Raw genomic sequence first — 23,696 nt, forward strand, 5'->3', positions numbered from 1 at the left:
GCAGCCTCCTCAGGATCCTCCTGCCTTCTGATATTGACTTTCACCGTCATTTACTGACAAGCACCCAAGTCACTAGAAACAGTAACTGTTCACAAAATGTTTTAAACAGCCTAGTAGCTGAATTAGCTTGGCATCTAGGACTGTAAGGATCTGGGCTCTGAGATTCTGATAATCTCCCTGAAAGTAAATAGGGCAATAGACATGCTTTATGCACGTTGTGGCAGAGCCACTATCAAGATGCATGGTTCCAAGCTTGCCTTGCAGGGCACCTGCAGAGCTTCCCTATGGATAGTATGGTATGTAATGGTAACTAGGTTAAATACCTAGTTTTTTTTCCTGGGGAAAAAAAAAAGCATACAGTTGTCTTTCCTTTAAATATAAATATATATCTAATTAGTTCAAATGCTATGTTTTCTTCTCATGAATACCTTCAGGAACAAGAAGCAAGGCGTCTTAGCTTTGAGACGCTTTCACATTTTGAATGCTGAGTGAATACTAAGAAAGCAATCCAATATGTGAAAATAAAAAGCCAGAATAAATCTGCCTCCTGTCTTGAATGCTTAACCTTTAAGCACTCAGCGGGGAAGAAGAATATTTCCTAATATAGAGATAGAGAGTTGTTTGTTACAAAAAGGGAAAAAATCCAATTAAAAAATGGGATTTGTGGGGCCTCTGCTTTGGCATGAACCACAAAGCAGAGTCAATACATAAGCTCTAATGCCAAAGGCCTGGCTGCCTGATACTGGAGATTATAAACCAGTTTCCAGTTTATTGGCTTTCTCCTCATAGAGGGTGATTAAAATGTTCTGATTTCAGTAATAAATATTATAGAATAAACTTAAGTAATAAAGCTTAAACTTCTTTTGCCTTCAATGCCTATGGAAAATGTCTAAAACTTACCAAAGTCTTCAATGAAAACATAAAAAATTGTCATACTTGCTTTATATCACCCAGAACAAAAGTGATCATTGGACTGAACGATCTATCATTTAAGCCTAAAAAATAATTATTGGGTCTAGCAAGACCATTTCCAGTGACATCCATATCACTCTTTAAGAAAAATGAAATAATGTAATGTTTTTGGAGTGGGCAGCTTTAGGACTCTACCCTGTTGCCCTCTGATCCCTTAGCTCTTCTGACATACACCTCCCGCCAGAGTGCTTGTGCTCCCAATATCTAGCACCTGCCTCTCTTTGTTTGCGGCTGCTGGATAATGCTTTGCCTGCAGGCACTGAGAGCCACAGGTACCCTACATAATACATAATAATACATCACATTTACTTATCATTTACTTTCTGCTGGACTTTGCATTAAGCACTTTATCTGAATTATTCCATTAAATTCCCACAGTAACACTGAATAGTATAATGAAGAAATTATGGACTCGATCATTTCCTTTCCATAAAATTGCTATATTAATATTACTGTACATGTGTACTATGATGTATATACAAATATATTCACTGTAATAATTTTAAAAAAACACTGACAACCTACATTTTCATCAAGGGACTGGTCTGATACTGGCACATTGCTAGAGTAGAGTCCTATGCAGCCAGGCAAAAGAATGAGGCAGATGTATGTGTACTTTAATAGGATAATTGCTAGGATGTACTGTTAGGTTTAAAAAAAACAAGGTGCTGAACAGTCATATATACATAGTTATATATGTATTGACTATTTTTTAAAGAAAATAAATGTGCATTGATCATTTTTGTAAAGAGAATAAGAAATTGAAAGAGTATCGTGGGAAGATACACCTTTGGTGAGGGGGACTGAGGGTCTGTGGTATGAGGTAGACTTATTTTTGTTTTATAATCTTTTCATGTGCTTATAATACATTTTTTCCAATTGAAAATAAATGCAAAGTTAAGTGCAGAATTCAGACAGAGATAGTGAGAAACTGATAAGCTCTCTCAAAATTCATTTGGAGATCAAATGTTTCAAATACACATATTTATTAATCATATTTACACTGTCTCAAAAGTGGGGTGTTATTATTTACATTTAAGGAAAAGGAGCTGAGTCTGAGAATTAACTAACCTGCACAAGTGCACACAGCTAGTGAATAACAAAGCCAGGATTTGAATCTAAGATCATTTGATTTCCAGGCTCTTATTTTTCACTCTATAGCATTTTCCTTTCAAAATCCAAAATGGACTAATGAAATTATTCACTAATATTATAAAACTGAGGTAATGTCTTAACAACAGAGGACCTCAATTTTAGCTTTATTTAACTATGAGGAAATCTACTTGCTTCAAAGATTTGGTATAAATATAAATTCTGTCATACAAAAATGTTTCTCTTTAAAAGTACTAATAAAATTATAATTAATTACTTTCTAATAAAAATGTAACATAAATTGACCAAAAAATGTGGGAAATAAGTGGAATGATAGAAAAAGTATTTTTATATCTTTTTTCCAAAAGAAAAAGGAAATTAACTTACCAAGTAAAGAAATAATTTCCCTGAAAACCCCAATTATTATACTTTACTTTTCACAAGGACAAGTCACAAAACCAAAGAGTCACAGAAAGACCCAACCAGTGATGTGCTGCAGATACTGATACTGTTTCACAAGAGCCACTCGCTAAATTTTTAGGAACTTTGTTTACCGATCATTAAACCAGCTGTTAATTAAAAATTAATTACATATATTAAAGTAAATAAATTAAAATAAAGCCAATATACTAATTCAATACTCATTATTTTCCACTTAATTAAACATTACCTATACTCTTGAGGTTACTTATACCTATATGGTGGAAATACATGTAATGGTGTATTTACATGTATGACTCTACTACTATGATTCTCTTCCCAATTCCATGTTTAATGACATCACATTAGTAGTTGGAAATCAGCCTCTAGTGGGAGTATTTACAGTACAGAATCAGCAAATGCTAAAATTGGGGCTTTTTTTCTTCCATAAAGTCAATTTTTAGACAATTATGAGTACATCACTAGACTAAACCCTCATTATTGGCATAAATGTATATAAAGTTTGCTATTTATAGCCTTTTAGGGGGAAAAAAAACCTTATGACATTTGCAGTAAAACATGACTCTTAAAACATCTAGTGATGAAAATTGGCCAGTCATTCTCATGGTGGATCCAAAAAAACTATTTCCAACTATCATTTATCAAATGTGCCCATCTCAGTTCTTTAAAAAAGAAAATAAATCAAAAAGGAGAAAGCAAGAGGAAAATATTTTCTTCTCTCAGAAAGAAAAGTCTCTAGAAATTTGGTTCTAATTTATAATCTCTTCTTTAGAAATTGTGTATGGAGTCCATAAAATGGAGATTCTGTAAATGGATTTATTATCTGTGCTCTCCACATTTGTAGACCTAAAAAAAAAAAAAAAAAAAAAAAAAAAAAAAAAAAAGGAAATGTTTCTCTACCCAAAATAAAGGTTTTTTTTCATATTTTATGGAAAACAATGATAGATAAAGACACCAATGATTAAAATGATCATGAACCCCAAGAAACCTTAATAATGGAAATCAATCCAAATGGAATTATGTGTGAATCTGTAAAGACAGCCATCTATAAGATGCTGTAATACATTGCTATCATATCTGCAAGGGATTTTGGAAGAAGATTTCTAATAGTCTATTGGTTAAAGATTTTGAATCTTAAAATTTTAAACTGTCTTGGCCTTTGGCACACACAAAGAAGAAAGTTTCCAGTTAAAGTATTTGATTGCTCTCTGAGGACAATAATATGTACTGAGAGGCGTAGTTAGAAGACACTGGATTAAGCTGGTAATATCTTAGGATAACTCCCTAATCATTCAGCCAAGTTTCTAGAAGTTGTTCTGCTGACTAGGGCTCACTGATCTCCTTATTAAACAGAATTCTAATGTCTTTATTTATAAGATGACCTAAAGGGAGCAAAGCTGAAGCTTCTTAATTGGAAAAAGCACTTGTTCATGATTACTGGGCATGCCAGCTTAAACACAATTAAATTTGTACTATGTATGCAAGCCCAGCCCCAACCATGCAGGCAGCCTAGGTAGCCACCCACTTTGTGTGATAGCAAGAAACCCAAAAGAATCATTTAAAGTTTTTTTACATACTTCAGCCTACTATTCTTAAAATTCTCACTGTTTAAATTACTTCATTGAATGAACAATTGTCTCCAGAGGAAAGTTTTGAGAACCAAAGCAAAACTTTAAATGTGTATTTAAATAAAGGAAAAAAAAAGGAGACAAGGATTCCTTAAGAATCTGGAATAAAAGGAGAAAAGGGTAAATACCAAAGAAATAACAAGAAAATATACATATAAAAGGAAAAAAATAATAGAAAAAAAAGTTTGGAGAGACACCAAAGTATAAAGGCTAATGATAAACTGGAAAAATATTTGGAACTCATGTCATGATGGGCTAATTGACAAACAGCAAAGTGCACATTTTCTCGAAGATCTTGGATCATTTTCACTATCATCACTCTGAGTTCTTTTTCAGGTAGATTGCTTATCTCCACTTCACTTATTCTTCTGGGCTTTGTCTTAGTCCTTTATCTGGAACATATTCTTCTATTGCATCATTCTGTCTGTGTTTGTGGTCTCCTTTCCAGGGGCTTCTACTGTCTGCCCCCTGGTGGGTGAAATTGATCCAGGGGCTTGCACAGGCTTCCTGGTGGGAGGGACTGGTGCCTGCCCATTGGTGAGAGGAGCAGGGTCCAGGGTCTTGTCCCTCTGGTGAGCAGGGCCATGTCCAAGCCACATTTAGAGATAGCTCTGAGCTCAGTACAACTTTAAGCAGCCTGTCTGATGGTGGGTGGGGCTCTGTTGCCATCCTGTTTGTTTTTTGTCCTGGGTTTCCCAGCACTAGAGCCTATAGGCTGTTGGATGGGGCCAGGTCTAGCTTCCAAAATGGTGTCCTCCAGGGGAGCTCACACCCATGATTACTCCCTGGAGCCACAACCCTCAGGGTCCTGCCCACCCCTTCCATGAGCTACAGCCAACCCTTGCCTCCCTAGGAGACCCTCAAAGACCCACAGGTATGTCTGGCCCAGATTCCTGTGAAGTCACTGCATTGCTCTGGGACCCAGTGCATGTGAAACCTTGTATGTGCCTTCCAGGCATGGAGGCTCCATTTCCCCCAGTCCCATGGAGCTCTTGCATTAGGTCCCACTGGTCTTCAAAACCAGTGCTCTAGGGGTTCTTCCTCCCAATGCCAGAGCTCTAGGCTGTGGAGCCTGACAGGGCTTCAGAAATCTCACTCCTGTGGGAGAACCTCTGTGATAGTTATTTTCCAGTTTGTGTGTTGCCCACCCAGCAGGTTATGAGACTTGCTTATGTTATGAATGGGATCCCCTACAGTCTTGTTTTGGCTTCTTTGTCTTTGGGTGTAGAGTATCTTTTTTGGCAGTTTCTAGTCTTTTTTTGCTGATGATTTTTCAGCAGTAAGTTGTGAGCTTGGTGTTTGCCTTAGAGGAGGTGAGCTTGAGTCCTTCTACTCCACCATCTTGTCTCCTTCCAACAAAGTGCAAATGAAAACAAAAGGTTGAGTTACCATTTCACATCTTTCACACTGACAAAATTTAAAAACCTGATAGCAAGTTCTGGTTTGATGTGAGATAATATGAAATTTTATATACTAAAATTTAACTTGTACAAACACAATGGAAAGCAATGCAGTGATCCTTTAAAGTCAAAGATGCCCTTCCCAGAAACTCAACAATTCTGTGGAACAATTCAGGTTCCACAGCATATTTGGGGGATATGTGCTCAGGGGTACTTGTTCAGGAATAATCCTTGCTTGAATGATTAGAAGAACAACAGATTTGATATCACTTATATCTGGAATCTAATATAAGGCAAAAATTAACCTTTCCATAGAAAAGAAAATCATGGACTTGGAGAATAGACTTGTGGTTGCCACAGGGGAGGGGGAGAGATTGGGATGGATTGGGAATTTGGGGTTAATAGATGCAAACTATTGCCTTTGGAATGGATTAGCAACGAGATCCTGCTGTGTAGCACTGGGAAGTATGTCTAGTCACTTATGATGGAGCATGAAAATGTGAGAAAATAGAATATGTACATGTATGTGTAACTGGGTCACCATGCTGTACAGGAGAAAAAAAAATGTATTGGGGAAATAACAACTAAAAAAATTAAATTAAAATAAAATGAAATAAAATACATGGGCATAGAAAAACATAAATAAAAAATTTTAAAAAAGAAGAACAGATTTGGAAATAAATGTCTATTAATTTGAGAATGGACAAAAATAAAGTGTTAGACTTTTACAGTGACTCCTGCATAGCAATTAATGGATTCACTAAAGCTAACAATATGAATATTTATTGATGTAAATAAATCTCAAAGACATAATTTTGAGCAAAGAAAGACAAATATGAAATGACATTTACAATAGGATTGTTATTCCATAAAAACATGCAAGTAATGCATTATATGTTTAATATGATTAAATATTAAAGGCACAAAATCATGAACGGAAAGGATACAGTACTTTATGATAGTGATTACTTGTGAGGAAGCAAGGACAGGAATGAGTTTGTAGAAGAGTATATAGAAACTTCTACTAAAAATATAACATTATTTTTAAAGTTAATACGGCCAGTTGATAGATTTAACTAAATCTAATAATAGCTACAGGAAATTTGTTTCCTTTCTCTCTAGACATTTTGTAAGTTTTAAATAAGTCATAATAAAAAATTAACAAGATAAAAATGCACTCTTTAGAGCTTCTTCTAAAATCATTTTAATCAAAATCTCTCCTCACTACTTTAAAAAAATTGAATTTTACATGATTTTTTTATTAATTTCTATATATGGTTGAATATATTTTTAAAACAAAATGTTTGCTATAACAGATTCTACTGTTGTCCTTAAAATCCTCAAAATAAATATATTTAATGATTTTATTTATAGAGATTAGGAGCACACTTGAAAACACACATATACATACAGTCTCACATTTATGTAAACAAAATAGATATGTGCAAAAACACATACAAACACACATATGTACATACACATGCACATATTTATACACATGTTCATTCACACATATATACATACTTCTCATTTCCCAGTAGTATGGTATTACTATACTTGATTTTAATAAGATTGAATAATTATCATGCTTTTGTTTTTTACTTGGTGTATACATATGAGTTTCTTCATATTTATGCTGTAGAATTATGTTTTGATGCATACCTCTGACATTACTGGGTCATCTGCTCACAGTTACAACACCACTGGCGTCTTTCACAATTCTACATTTGTTTGTGTAATTCATATTTCACCTGAAATCTCTTGGATCTGAAAAAGTTTTGGAGGTCATCTGAGCTGCTGCTTTTCTTATAAGTGCTTTGTCTTCAAATAATTCAGTTTATTTCTTTTTAGCCATTTCTATACTCTATAGTTACTACTCAATTTTAGCATTAACATACAGTTCTTTTTAAGGGTGGAAGTAAATAAACTACCCACAGTGATTTGTGATCTTAGAAATTTGCATATGCTGCATTGGAAATCAGTTTTAATAACAGTATGCATGATACTATTCCATTTATGGTTCATATAAAATATGGCAATAGTTCAATTTCTGTATGTAAACACAGTTTGAAATTTAGCAGAGAATTAAAGTATTGGGAAATGAGCTTTACTCCTTTTGTAAAATAGCCATCTAATAAGATCCATTTGTTGAGCTGATATTGTTTCTGGTGATTAAGTTAAGTTTTAGTGTTGCCTGAAGTGTTTCTCTTGTGGCGAATGATTGAGAAAATAATTATAATGGGCTATGTCTTTGACAGAGTCTCTAAACACTGAGATGGCAGTGCATGATTTAATTTATGTTTAGATTGTAGAAATCGTTGCTGCTTAAGAAGGGAACAAGTGTATTGATCTTTGAGAGTGAAATAAAGCAAGATGAAAGGAATAATTAAATCTGGCAGTATTGGTGTTCCTATCAATAGTACTGCAATTATACAAATTGCATCTTTCCTCACCTTGCCCCTCCTTGCTCTTCTCTTTAGGTTTAAATTCAAGACACCTGAGCAAATGTTGTGAAAAGGATTGTGGTTTTTTTTTTTTTTTTTTTTGCCTTGTTAAAGGAGTTTGTTTTCAATAGAGAAAGGCTCTAGACTGGTCCCTGAATCTGTCTCATTATTATTATCCCTTTTTGGAATGGAAATGTGTACAGTGTTCAAACCTATATCAGTCTTTGAGCATAGATTCTCTTTTGCCCTAAAGCCCTATGAGTAATCTAGCTGCCTGGGAAAGTAAACAATGAACTCAGGCCTGGAGGATACACTTTAATGCCAAGGCAGTCACTGAGGTATTTACTTTAGGGTAGGGGGAAACAACTGGGGCTATGATCCTTCAAGATGAGAATAAGACGTCCTTATGGATTCAAGCCACACCTTGTTTGGGATGAAAAGCTCAGCATCTCTTTTCAGCAATTCTTATCTATTGGATTTCACCTAAAATGTCTAGAAGTGACTTAGAATATGGAAGAAATTCTAAGAGCTAAATACTTTCTTTTCCAGGATTCCTTTTTATAGGAAAAAAATGACTAAATTTAGAGGGGATCACTGTCCTTCTTAGAGCCTGTGAGAACCTCCCTTGAAAGGCTGTATATGGTATACCTCCAGGCTCTAGCTCTGAGCATCACTCACTCAATTATATTTGCTGACATGCTGTGTTTTCATTTTCCTTTTGCATACTCATCTGGGTAATCCAGTTGGATGTCAGTCTGCTCCAGCATATAGGTCAATACACCAAGTTGTGATATTGTATGATGATGTTATTCACAACAGCCATGCAGCCTTCCATTTTGCCCAAATCTTGTATCTGGAAGGCATTTTCCATCTCTTCACACTTCTCTTGCATCTAGTGATATCTTCACTAGTCTTCCCCGTAAATGAGTGTTTATCAAAATGCATGTATTTCATGACATATAATCCCTTAACAAATCCCATGAAAGATGTGAAGCATTTCTAACACATCTTAGAAAAGCCAGACTGAGAAATACTGCATAGTCTAGCCCTGCACTGTCAAATGTAGTAGCCACTCACCACATACAGCTGTTGAGCTATTAAAATGCAGCTAGTCCAAATTGAGATGTGTTGCAATTTGAAAATAAATACTGTATTTCAAGTACTTAATGTGGGAGGAAAGAAAATGTAAAAAAATCAATAATAATTTTGTATCAGTCATGTGCTTAAATGATATCATCTTGGATATATTGAATTAAGAAAATACATGATTAAAATTAATTTTACCTCTTTAATTTTAATATGCCATCTGTAAAATTAAAAAATGCATATGTGGTTCATGCTGTATTTCACATGGATGGCACTGCTGTAGCCCCTCTTAGAGATCTACAACTTATAAGTACATGACAAAGTTTCTGAGAGATTTTGCAAAGAGGAATTCTGTTTAACTTTAAAACTGGCCAGTAGATACATGAAAAAGATATTTAATATCTCTAATCACTAGGGACATTCAAATCAAAACCAGAAGGAGATATCATCTCATACCTGTTAAAATGGCTGTTATCAGAAAGACAGGAGATAAGAGCTGTTAAGTGTATGAAAAAAGAACCCTCTGTGCATTGTTGGTAGGAATGTAAATTGGTACAGCCATTGTGGAAAAACACGTGAAAGTTTCTCAAAAAATTAAAAATAAAACTATCATTTGATTCAGCAGTCCTACTTCTAGGTATATATCTAAGGAAATGAAGTCACAGTCTTAAAGAAATATCTGTACCCCTCATGTTCATTGCAGCATTATTCACATTAGCCAACACATGGAAACAACCTAAGTGTCCACTAACAAGTGAATGGATAAAGAAAATGTGATGTGTGAAATATTCTTCACCAAAAAAAAAAAAAGAGTCCTACCTTTTGCATCAACATGGATGGAGTGCTAAATGAAATGTCAAGAGAAAAACAAATACTGTATGATCTCACTTATATGTGGAATCTAAAAAAAGCCAAAGTCATAAAAGCAGAGGGTAGATTGGTAGTTGCCAAGGGCAGGGGTTGGGAGTGGAGGTGAAATGGGAAAGTGTTGGTCAAAGGGTACAAAATTCCAGTTATAAGATGAATGAGTTCTGGTGACCTAATTTAAAGCATGGTAATGAGAGTGTTTTGTATACTTGAAAGTTGCTAAGAGAATAGATCTTAAATGTTCTCAACATACACATACACATAAAAGTCATTATGCCAGGTGCTAGATGTGTTAACTAACCTTATGGTGATCATTTCACAATATATACATGTATCAAATCATCATGTTGTACACCTTAAACTTATACAATGTTTCTATGTCCATTAAATCTCAAGCTGGAATCAAACCTTATATTTTCCCATATTGACTATGGAATCCATTTTCACAGAGGAACCATTTTTTAAATTTAATTTTATTAAAGTATAGTCAATTTACAATGTTGTAGACAGAAGAACGGTTTTTAATCACCAAAAATCAGCAGTTTTCAAAACCCATTTTGGAAAATACTTTGTGTGGTGCAGAGTGTGATAAACTCTGATCTTCTTTTTCTATGCAGCATTCTTCCTGATTTACAGTAAGACACAGAGGGTATGGTTAGATAAGATAAATGTCTGTCTGTTTAGTCCAGATATCACAAATATGCCTAGTATCCCTGATGTTAATATAAATTAATTACTTGAATTTCTAGTGATTATTTTTGTCAATAAAGCCAAATGAGATTCAAATTCATAAATTCGCAAATGGTTGTTCTTGGCCACGAACATTAACCTTCATTCCAGATTTGGCAATGTTAAACGCATACATAAACATAATGATTTGATGGCATTAGAGAATGGATTTTCGATTATCTTCATAATCATGCACATGAACTTGAAACTTGGTTTGTAGCCATCCTAAATCATAGGAGAGAAAGTGATCAAATCATAGCAAAGAACACTAAAGTGAGAACAAAAATGAGCCTATGGTCCTATTATGCTTATCTAAATTAGCTGATATTTGCAGCATATCATACAAATATTTCAAGTAATAATAATGAAATAATAGCTAATTCTGGAACATTTTTATGTGACTGCACATCCCTGAGCACTTTATTGGCCTCATCTTACTTAATCTTCACAATAACTTAAAGATATAGTCCCTCCACTTTATGTACAAGGTAACTAAAATTTAGAAAGGTAAAGTAACTACCTCAGAGCTCCACAGACAATAATGTATGAAGTCCTGAACCCAGAGCCTACATTATTAACCACTATGACACACTTTAAGTGGTTGTATATGCATGTGTAAACCTCCTTCCAAGTCAAATTCCCAGGGATTGAAAGGGGTCAAGTGGGGAAGAGTTCTTCCAATTTATTTTTTTCCTTAAATGTGTGCAAGATTGCCACCAATCTCTCTATATACAGTCAGTTAGGAGAGGATATATCCCTTGGACACTGCTGGAGCTTCTCCCAATAATATTAAATAAACTTTATCTTGACAGTTTGCATTTTCCCCAGATAAAGTCCCTACAAATTAGAAGAGATACAAGTTTTGACTTCAAAACTTGCATTATTGTGACCATGTCTGTATTCTTTCACCTCAATTCTTTGACAAATGCTGCTCCCTCGACTTAGAATGCCATCTCATCTTTTTTTTTTTTTTTTTGGTCCCTTTATTCAAACTTATTCCTCAAATCCTGTCCCAGATGTCACTACCTCCAAGGATCCTTATGTGAATCATCCTCTGTCTTACACTAGCTTAGATGAACCATGGTCATTACCATGGGCATACTTAACCTGATATGTTTTGCTCTATTACAAAGCTTATCATACTTTTCTGAAACGTAATATTAAGAAGGTCTCGAAGTGATCATTTGCATCTAAGCTCTCTTTCAGTGTTCAGGCAGTGCTTTATCTTATGACTTGGTGGAATAAGAGCTCATTTCTCTGTCACGCAGTAGAACAGCTGCACTTACAGTGTCTTTGGGAGATTTGGATGTGCATGGATCAAGTCTCCCTCAAAAGAGAACCTCAGGGAAATTCTGCAGGTTTGGGAAATGAAGCCACAAATATTTGGGATAGTTGTAAGACTATTTTATAGAGCCAACTTTTACTCTTGAAACTAAAAATCTGACCATGGATTAACTGGTGACATATGATTTTAGCAATTTGTTGTAACCTGGGTTTTATCTAATACACTAACTCATAAAGTTAGACATACACTTAATCACTCTATCATCAGGTGGAAATTGTACATAAAAGTTCTGGATTAAGCAAGTCCTGAAAGAACATTTTTTCATGAACATGGAACTTTCACTCCAGTACAGCTAATCTTGCAGCATAGCCAAACTTCCTTCAACCTCTACCTACAAGTAAGTTCCTAGATTCATTGACTAAGAAGGAAAACATTTGAGCCTCATTTATAGATAGTGTCACAGGTTAGGTCCTCAGAAACAAATACTTAGATGGAGTTTGAAATACAGAACATTTATCAGGCATCAACACCTTAGAAAGTAAGGGAGGAAAAAAGCAAATTCAGCAAAGGAAGAAGTAAAATGGTGATAAAGAACCAAAACACTTGATTGGCCCCATGAGGAACTCTACAACATAGTCAACAGCATTGTCCTGTATTAGACAAAGATGGCCAGGCTTTTATATTTCCATCTCAGTCAATCAGTGGGTATGTGCTTCCCTGGGAGAGTTATTTCCTTGGGGAAGGTGACTTTTGCAACTGAAGCAAGCCCTCAATGAGCCAGCATCTGGAGCTTGTCTGATGATGGATGAGGCAGCTAGTCTTTCCTTCAAGGCATAAAATATCCCTCCTGGTAAGGCTGAACTTTAAACAACAGTATATCTGATTGTTAACTTTTCCTTGAAGGAAATATGACCTATATGAAGGCTCTTTGTTCTGGGATAACAAAATTGCAAGATAGGTATCAAGGAGGTTTGATGAAACATAGATAGACCTTTTAGAATGGGCTCAAAATGGAAGAATTTTGGTTTCAATGCAAATGTTAATCAAAAGTCTTCCTTGATGGGGAAGGCTTTCAATAACTAAGTGCATAAGATGACTTGCTTTATGAAGGTTGGACAGCATATTTCCACAGTCACTCTACCCCTGCTCAACAAGCTGGAAACAAAGTGGCCTTGTTGAAGGAGTTCAATATTGTGGACCCAAGGCTGGCCTGTTTACTTGCAGTGAGGAATGAGCACTATGTTAGCAGCAAGAACCAATGTTGGTGACCAAGTTTTCCTCATCCCAGTGTGGAGTAATATCTCAGGGGAACCAGCCATCCAGTTGCAATCCAGTTATACTGGATCCTAACCATCATGGAAAGGATGTCAGTTGGATACTGGTGATGGTTTTGCTTTCCCTGCTTACCATGCTCATATTAGCATCACAATCTGAGGAATCACAAAATACTTTATTAAACATTGCAGTGCACAATAAAAATGCTCCTAACTAATAAATATTCACTTTATAGGAAAAAAGGCAATAGCAATGGACTTAGGACTGCATTCTCTAAAAGTAGTTGGACATGTAAAATGGTGACATGGCCTATTAAAGATTCAGGCACTAGAGTGACAGAAAATTCTCTGAACTATAACTCAATATATATAAATCTATTTCTTCCATCAACAGAATGTATGGATCTTGGAACCAGAGTTTAAAAGTTGGAGAGCCTTCTGTTAATATTAGACCTAGTGATATAATGTTCCACTTGAAAAATTTTTGCTTCCCTTGCCCTGTAATTTTGGTTTAGAATTTTCAATCCCCAATGAAGGAATATTTTCATCAGCCCATGGACCTCTTATCTTGGCTATGTATGCATAGGTTTGCTATGTGTACATGGCCAAGATGTATAGGTGTGCTGCTGCAAAAATGGGAAAGCGGGGAGAATGGACAGGACCTATAGAATTATGTGTAATTCTTTTCCCAGTGGTAAAATTTAATGCAAATCTCTTTAGGATTACCACAAAGTGCTCAGATCTTTCAGTGAACCCTAACTGAGAGTGATTGCTGATGGCAAATGCCACACAGAATTATTAATAAAAGGAGGAAATCACAATGCATTATTGCCTCTACATCACCTTCAGAGATGACAACTATGGCTTCACTAATATTACTTTGTTTTTTGTTCCATGTTCCATATAATTATAAATTTGAACTTATTTTCTTCTTTCCTATCCCTCTCCTCACTCTCTTGTATAGATATATTGGTTAGTGGTGAACCTTTCAGTCTATTCCATACGTTATAGCTACACTTGTGACAGAACTAGGGGAGAATGAACATCACCCAGAGATCTTGGTTTGTTGCTGGCACCAAAAATTGTGAATTTTACCCCTCTTGGGAATAGGGGAAGAGTGTGAATGGCTGTCTAAGATTTTTGCATCATGTTAATTAAAGCACTTTTTAAAGTTTAAGTGTTTCTACTGTAACAGATCTACATGTTCTAGAAATCTCATGTCCTAATTTTTTTTTAACAAATAATTGCAGGACTTATCAGAAAAAAAAAAATAGATTGGGGCAAATGCTCAAAACCTATGCAATTTTGTAACCAGAACAATAGCAAGGAAAACAACTATTCTAGGCCAGTTTTTTTTTTTTTTTGAGATGTTATAATTCCTAATAAATACTACAGAATATCTTAGGCTATTTTTAAGTGGGTTGTATATAAAAAAGCATTGAGGCTGCTGATCTATGGAGACAAGGACAAATGCACAAAGACTGGGTGGAATCACACAATGAGTTCTTGCTGAACAGACCACATGCCCAAATAAATAGGAGAGAGAGTTTGAATGGGCACCATGAATAGTCCTGTGCTACTCCACAGCTTGCTGTGTTAAGCTGTGTAAGCAGTCACTAGTTGTCAGCTGATGACACAAAACGTTTGTACTCTGAGAAAAATCATAAATGGACCAATGCAACTTCTGTGTTATGTTGACATCATTCTCTTATCAAAAATCCTATAAGCTCATTTCTTTCTAGATACCCCAGATCCGTCTGTGTAAGTAAGGAAAGAACACATATTGGGAATTCCCGTTGCGGCTCAGTGGTAATGAACCTGACTAGTATCCATGAGGATGTGGGTTCAATCCCTGGCCTTGCTCAGTGGGTTAAGGATCTTGTGTTGCCATGAGTTGTGGTGTAGGTTGCAGATGTGTCTTGGATCCTGTGTTGCTGTGGCTGTTGTGCAGACCAGCAGCTGCAGCCCTTATTTGACCCCTAGCCTAGAAACCTCCATATACCATGAACATGGCCCTAAAAATACACACACACACACACACACACACACACACAGAGCACATGTTGATTTTAGGGTAACCAAAATCAGGCACTCTAGTGAGTATCTGTCACTGTGGTTGTTCTGTATGCCAGTACCATTCTTAAATGGAGAATTCCACTAGAGAAGCTGAACATGTCTGATATTCAGTTTGCTGGCTTCTCTTCTATCTAGGCCCTGGCACATAACCTAGGCTTACTGGTTAACAGAACTTTAGGTCCCACAGGACCTTTAAAACTAAGACTAATGATGCAAACAAAAATGCAGAGACTGGGAGGACCTCTTTCAGGAGAGGATGACAGCAATGGTAGCACTATCAGGTCACCTAGGGCAAACACAGGGGTGGGTTAAAAGTGACAGCCTCTAGGGCCTGGTCCCAAATGTGTTTCTGGGGCAAACTTCAGAGTCTGGTGCTTGTGCCTGCAGCACAGATGCCCTTGCTGCTCCTATAGTGGTATCATTCTGGATGTTGTTGCTGGCTTGTGTTGACTTGAATTTGACTCTCTTTCTTTCTGGGTGATTCTTTGAGTTACTTCATGTCCTTTAATGAAATTCTTTCCCTGCTTAACTCAGCATAGATTCTGTAGCTTGCAGCTGAGAGCCCTGACTATCACAGGCAACTAGACTGTGAACAATTTGAGAGGAAGAACTGCTCTTATCACTGAATCCAAAGTGCATAATCTTGGCCCTAGAAGGCAGAAAGTGCTCAATAAGTGCTTCTTATGTGAATAAGTGGAGAGAGAGAGTGTGATCGTGAGAAACAGATTTGTCCTGAAAGCAATGACATCCAAGTAATTAAAATAACCAATATGTTAAAACTAGAATAGCATTAAGACACTAATATGATCTTAATTATAAGTGAACACTGTTTATAATATTTCTACATAATTCCTTGCTACAGTATACAGGGATTATTGCCATTTTATCTTGCTTAACAATTTCATGTTAGATTTGTATTAAGAAAAGAAAACTTGGTATCTGTTTGGTTTGTTGTTTTGTTTTGTCTGTTTGTCCTGCCTGGTGCTAATATGTTTGTCATAGTTACCTTCTCTATGCTCTCAGCTCCGCAGCATTCCCTGATACCAACCTTGGCAACTTTTACTAAGTATTCAACTGTAACCCCCATCAACTAAAGAACAGTGACTCACTCTGAATTATATAGTGTTCTTTGCAAATTTAGCTAGAATCTAAAATCCTTAATACTTAATTCTGATATTTTCAGAAAAGTAAAACAACTTTAAAAAAAGGAATTCATGATCACAACAGAAGAAGAATGAAGTAAAGAAATTATTTATAGGTTGAGACTTGATATTTACATGCAAGATTGACTTGTCTTTTAAGTTTAATGACTGACCGACAGCTCTAGTAACCCTTCCTCAGTATTCTAACCAGAAGAGTTTGGGCAAGCTTTAAAAAGCCAGCTTTTCCAGTCTCTAGACCAGAAAATGTCAAGGTAAGAAGACAAAGTTAGAAAAGACTATGAATGGAGTCAGGCTACAAGGATATATGCTGACCTGCTCTTTTGTGCTAGCCAATAGCAAGTGCCCAATGTCCCTTGATTAGCTCTTTGTTTCACAAAAAGGAAGTTGTTGTAGTGGTTACTATTTTAATCTTGACAACAGACAAAAGAGAGAATCATATATATTAGCAACACACTTTTCTCCAAGCTTTAACATTTTCCCTCAAAACTGGCAAAGTGATGTAAGGGCGGAGATACATGTATAAATACAATGTACTCGTCTTGAATTTGGATTTAAAAAATCAATAGGCATCACTTTGTTCCTACCAGCCTTGGCTGAAAGGTGCTTTAGTTAAGCAATTTCCCAGGGCTTGTTCTACATGTAAATGCCTTAGATTGCTATCCATCTATGAAGAATAGAGAAATGAAAGAAGGAAAAGGCCTACTGTCTCCTCACATGGCTGACAGTCAATTTTCTATTGTACTTTTCATTTTAAAATGGTCTTATTGAGCCAGTTTTCAATGCATTAACTTGGAAGACCTATTACATTTGAACAGGTTCCATGCTGGCAAATGGCATTTTGGAGTCACCGAGGATCCCTTGATGCTTTACCATCAGCTGACTAAATTAGTCTCTATTTCTGTGGTTTTACACTTGGAATGACAAATGCATCACCTCATCCTCTTGACCTCCAGGAGTTGTCACAGACTCTGAGAAATAGCCTAGGGTTCACATTAAGAGTAAAGAGGGCCTCAGGGTGTACCTAAGCAGATATTATACTGTGAGGGTCTTCCCTGGACTTTGGGAGATTCCTCAGATGTAAAGGAATCTCGAGGAGGTAAATTGCTTTGAAAGTCTTCTGAGAGATCCAAGATTACTTGAGGAAAATGTTTTCATCCTGTGTGCCAAGTAGTAGGCTAAACACCAAGGAACAGTTAAAAGAAGCTCAGCTTCACTCTCTGAGTGGCAGACAAAATAACACACAGAGAATTTTAGAGAACAAACTAGTCTGGTTGGAGCAGGAAAGGACTGCCCTATTCTACTAGAACCTGCCATTGTTCCATCCAAATCCCCTAGAATCCCTTTTACCCATCATTCTGTGCATCCAAACCCCAGCTTCTATGTGCTTTGCTTTTGCAACTGTCTGCAAAAGTTTGGCCTTGGACCACTGGAGCAGCTGGTGCAGAAAATCAGAAAATCCCTGTGCTATACAGTATGACTTCATTGCCTATCCATTCCAAATGTAATAGTTTGTATCTACAAACCCAAGCTACCCATTCATCCCTCTCCCTCCCCCTTCCCCCTTGGCAACCTCAAGTCTATTCTCTATGTCCATGAATCTGCTTCTGTTCTGTAGATAAGTTCATTTGTACCATATTTTAGATTCCACATTTAAGTGATAGCATAATGGTATTTATCTTTCTCATTCTGACTTACTTCACTTAATATGAGAATCTCTAGCTGCATCCATACTGCTGAAAATAGCATTATCACTTGTTTAGGAATCCTTGTCACATGGATTACATCTGAAAAATCTGACCTAGTACACTGTACAGAGGAATCAGGACTTGCTTCTGCCTGAAGGGGAGAGATTGTTTGGAATGAAGAGGGAGAAGCACTCTATCCTTAAGAAGGCAGGAAGAACAATGTGAGAAGAGGACCAAGCTGGAGTTGGCAATTGGCAGAGTGGGTTGGAGTGCAATGGGGAAAATATTATGGCCAGATTCAAAAGATATATAAGGGAAAAGGAGACATGTTCCTTCTCTTCAATTCATCTTTCACTTCCTACAAGAGTAAACTTTTTAAAAACAAAATTTCCCTTCCTAATATTCATGGTTTAATTTTTTTTCTCCCCATATAACCTGGGAGATAAAATTGTAAGTAGTCATCTCAGGCTTCAATATGTGCAAAATTAATTATATTAGGAGACCAAGAGGGAGGAATTTCTCCCTTGCCCTTCCTGTAGTGTGGACAAGAGATGTAAGGGATGTAAGATTGCCAAGGGATGTAAACAAATTAAAATTCTCTAGATTTCTGTAATTCACATACCTGAGATAGAATGCTAAGAAGAAAATCAATCTGTTTTATCTTTTTTTTTTTTTTTTTGGTCTTTTTTAGGGCCCCACCCATGGCATATGGAAATTCCCAGGCTAGGGTTTGAATCGGAGCTGTAGCTAAAGGACTGTGCCACAGCCACAGCAATGTGGGATCCGAGTCATGTCTGTGAAGTACACAACAGCTAATGGCAAGCTGGATCCTTAACCCACTGAGTGAGACCAGGGATTGAACCTGCATCCTCATAGTTACCAGTCAGATTCATTTCCACTGAGCCACAACAGGAACTCCCAAGAAAATCAATCTTAATTAAAAAATTAAAACATACAAGTATTGTTTAATCCTTAGCACAAGATGCAAGGGTTTCCATAATCTGACCCTGTGCTGCATTTCAAATTTTCTCTTCTGCTATTTGCTTCATGCATATAATTGTTTGGTCCTTAACTGAGCCTCTTGCCATTATTTGAACACAATATACTGTCCCATAGTCTCCTACTCTGCTCTGCTGCTCCTTGAGATATGCTTTCTACCTCTTCTCTGCAGGAAAAACTTCTGTTCGTACTGCAAAACCCAGCTCAAAGTTTGCATTCTCTGTTACTCAGACTATCATTTTTGTGTCTGTGTTGATCATACTTAGAATACATCTTTGATACAGCACTTAGAAGATTACCTTGAAATGCAGATAAGTCTGTGGGATCCATCTTTGTTTCTCCTCCATGGAAGTGACCGGCACACTCCTAGCCCTCCATCAATGTCTGTGGACTTTGAAATGAATTGAGTAGGTTTGGATTAATAAGGTGGAACCAAAGTATGAAAACTCTTGGATGGTAAACTAACTTGCATTGAAGCCTACATATAGGGTGGGATATTTAGAATCCTTTGACTAGGAAATTATTTTATTGCAATTTTTGTGAAAATGAAAGAAATAAGTTAAATGTTTGATGAGATAATAAAACCCTTGCTCTTTGCTCCCCACCTCTAGCCTCTAGGTCATGCAGCATGTTTCTGGTGGGCGGGGAGAGAGGATACCTAAAGTGGTCAACACAGTTGTGACTTGTTTAAGCATTTCTTATTTCATATATTCACCAACATATTTGAGAATTCAAACGTTTTCCTACAAGCATAGTGGTTAAGAACAGGGAGTTTAAATCTGTGAATTTTATTTAGATCGAAATACTGACATTGACAGTTATAACTGGATAACTTTTGACCAGTTCTTTTTCATTAGTGAAATAAGGATAAGGCGTTAATCTCTTAAAATTGGGAAGAATAGCACTCTGCCTCAAATATCAGGTATTCTAAATATCAGCATTATTGAGGCTTTCTCCAACAATTATTTCTCCTTTTTTCAGGAAAGGTTTTCTTGGGATGTCCCATTGACATCACACTAGCATTGCAATTCTTCTAGGAGATGGGAATTCCAGACTGAGGGACTAGTCATGTGGAAGCATAAAAGCCCATGGTGTGTTCAGACAGTGGATATCACAATCTGCTCCCACCCTTGTACCTCTTCTCAAAGACTGAAGCAGTGGCTAATCTAACCCTGACTCCTTGAACCTCAGTGTCTCCTTGAAATATTATGGGCTTTCTGGGATTTGCCTAGCTGTACAAATAGCCTTATCTCACTGATTAGTTTTAACTCCACCTCTACTCTCTGCTGCACAGACCTGGTCATAGGTTCTGATTTTTCTAGGCAGCCATATCCCTACTGGGTCCTTTCTTGACCTAAGCAACATCTAGGCATTCATAACCACCATGGGATCATTGGTATTTCTCTTCAAAAGACTGTACTCTTTGGACATGGAGTGCCATATCTTCTATTTTGAGTTTTTATTATCTACAGAGACTAATATTACAAAGCCTAGCCAGAAATTTTTAAATGTGAGGAAATCTTTTAATTCAAATATTCTGATCAAGGGAGTAACAGGAGACCAAGCTTTGCCCTGGAGGCATATCTCTTTCTCAGTCTCTCTAACGTTAGGAAAGAACCCCTAGCGTAGCTTAAACCATTAGATTCCCCTCTTCTTTTCATACACTTTCCATTAATTTAAGGCCAAGTCTCTTAGATGTTGAAAACAAAAGCATTTTTCTTATTCCCAAAGCTATCCTTTATTTTATGTAAAAAATTGTTTTCTCTTAAGGCTCAGCCACACAGTAGAGTGATTTAACCTACTTCTGATCATAGAATTCACTTGTGACCACAGATACCCATGTCCTCAACTGCCTCCTCTGTTCTTTGACAAGCCCATCCTGCACCATGAGGCCTACACCCATCATTGCTCCAGAGGCCAACTCACCTCCCAAACTCCCCAACTTCTTGAGCAACTTGGACAAGCAACCCACCCTCAGTAAATCACCCCTCTGCATACTCATTTCCTAACTCTCTCTCACACACACACTTACATATACACATTTGTACAAAAACGAATATCAACCACATATGATCATCCCCCCAGAGACCTTATTTTTCTCATTCTATCATAACTGTAGAGTAAGATTCACAAAGTTGTTTTTATTCATATACAAAACAAACAAACAAGCAAACTGTATGGAATGATGAGAAATACATATTTAAAATCCATAGGGGTTAGGGGGTATACATGGAATGGTTGTATTGTAGCACATATGCAACATTCCACCCCCCAGTTAATCATTAGGTATTTCTATGTTTACCTCCAAGTTCCCTCCTCTGGCCCTCACAACCCCTACTTCCTCTGTCTCCTATGGTAGCTTCCAAAGATCCCCTGACCACAGCCCTCTGTGCCTTCCTTCCTGGCCTCATTATAGCACTTACCATTTCTTCCTCATGTATTTCCCTCCTCCAAACATGCATTCTCAGGTCATCTTTTAATAAAATACCTAAGTTTGAAAAATATCTTCCCATTATTAGGATACACCTGCCTTAGAAAACAGATAAGAAATTATATATGGTCCATTTTCTGTGTTGACATTGTTTTCTGGTCACACAAGGCAGATGAGTGAGATTTTAGTACACATGCAGATAAAATAATGAATAAGGAGGTATCCAGAGGTTCAGGGAGTTATGTCAACAAATGACTGAGATGGGTTTTTTTCTCAATTTCTCCAAATTTCCCCCAAGTGTTTTGGTCATTTCCATTTAGAATTAGCTTTATAACACTGAATGGCAAATTACCTAAAACTGAATTTATCCTCTTTACCCAATCTGCTCTGTTAATCAGCCCTCATTTATAACACTTCCATTTTCTTTAGTCATTCAGGGTTGAAAGCAGAACATAATCTTTAGCTCACCTCTATTTTTTATTTTCTATACCTAATCTAACATGGGTTCATTCTTCCTAAATGCCTCTCAATATGAAGTCCTTTTAATTTTCATGGTGCTAGGCTGTTTAAAACCCCAACACCTTCTGTCTGAGAGTTATAAACCCTAACGTATCTGCCACCCTCCAGTTCTAATTCTTCTTGCCCATCATTGACAGATAAATTTTCCTAAAAGATCACTTTTATTTTTAATGGTTGTACCCGTGGCATATGGAAATTCCTAGGCCAGGAACTTCTGACATAGGTCACAGCTGTGGCAACATCAAATCCTTAACCTGCTGCACTGGGCCAGGGATTGAACTTGCACTTCCTTCCACAGCATCCTGAGCTGCTGCAGTTGGATTCCTAACCTACTGCCACACAGCAAGAACTCCCAAAAATCACTTTCTTGATGTCATCTCTCTTTTAAAAATCTCCAGTTGCTCTCCAATGCCTGCTTGTTGAATCAGTAAGAACAATTATTATCATTAATTACTCTCCAGTGACTCTGATTCAAACAAGCAAGGAAGCGGGGGCGGGGGGGTATAGAAGTGGGTTTGGTCCATCACAGGCACCTTGAGGTATCACTACATCACTCACATATTAACTGTCTTCTAAAAGTAATTGGTCAAACAAGAAGAAAAGAGAATGGAAGGGAGAAGGAAGAAGAGTAGGGAAGGGAAGGAAAGGAAGGGGAATGGGAAGAAGAAAGGAGTGACAGAGAGAGATTGGATGAGAGGGGGAAACTCATCTATGGATAAGACATAATTGCCTTTTTTCCAGATTGCTTTCTTCCTTTCAACATCTGGATTTCTCTTTCTGTGTAAGGCCAGCTTTTAATGAAAAACAGGTTTGTTTTAAGTCAAGAAAAAAAAAAAAAAAAGCTCATGAAACTTAAGAAAAAACACATGATTTGCCTTGATTTTTATGCTTTTCTGGAAGATATTAAACCAAGATAGCTCTCTGTGTTCCAATTTTCCAGTTTAGACAGGAGAAGTAGAAAACTATTTTTGTGGCTTTCTCTCATAAAAGTCAGAACACCCTGTTATATTCGAACCCCACATGGCTCAGATGTGGTGCTTAACATTTTTTTTCCCTCTTCTTTTAAGAATTTCTTCTACCACCTTTGCTTATGTGTTGATTAGTATGTCAAAGAGAATATTGAGATTGAGAAATGGAAGTCTGTGTTTAAGGTGCTTTATTGGCACAAGACGTAGAAAGTAAACAACTTTAAAACCAGCGAGCAAACTTTCTCAATTAATCTATGCTTTTGAGAGTGAATGCAGAGGCATAACTGAGAGAATGAGATTAATGATCAAAGTATCCTTCAACCAAAAATAATTTTGTTTTAAAGAGAAAGAAATAACAAGTAATAGCTGCTGCTAATTTGAATATTGAGCTTGGTTCTTTAAGTCACCCTGTAGAAAATCCATTGGGAAGTAGACCCTAATGTGAAGGAGTTGAGTTAAGGTCTTTTAATTAAATTTAAAGATTTTCTTACCCATGGGAAAGGGCATAATTAGCTGTTTTCTAATGCATTTGACCTGAAGATGCTTGAATCAGCAGATAATTGAATGTATTAAGAGAAGTAGCAAATTCCAATTATGAGACTTAGTTGTTGGAGTAGGGGAAAAATGAGTTATTCAC

General features: G+C 36.6%; 1 pseudogene; it reads left to right on the forward strand.

Moving 5' to 3' along the window:
• LOC100157010 overlaps window positions 238–23,696 on the forward strand; it is a 59,264-nt pseudogene continuing 35,805 nt past the window's right edge.

This window comes from Sus scrofa, chromosome 1 (assembly GCF_000003025.6).
Source record: "Sus scrofa isolate TJ Tabasco breed Duroc chromosome 1, Sscrofa11.1, whole genome shotgun sequence".
Taxonomy (NCBI): Eukaryota; Metazoa; Chordata; class Mammalia; order Artiodactyla; family Suidae; genus Sus; species Sus scrofa.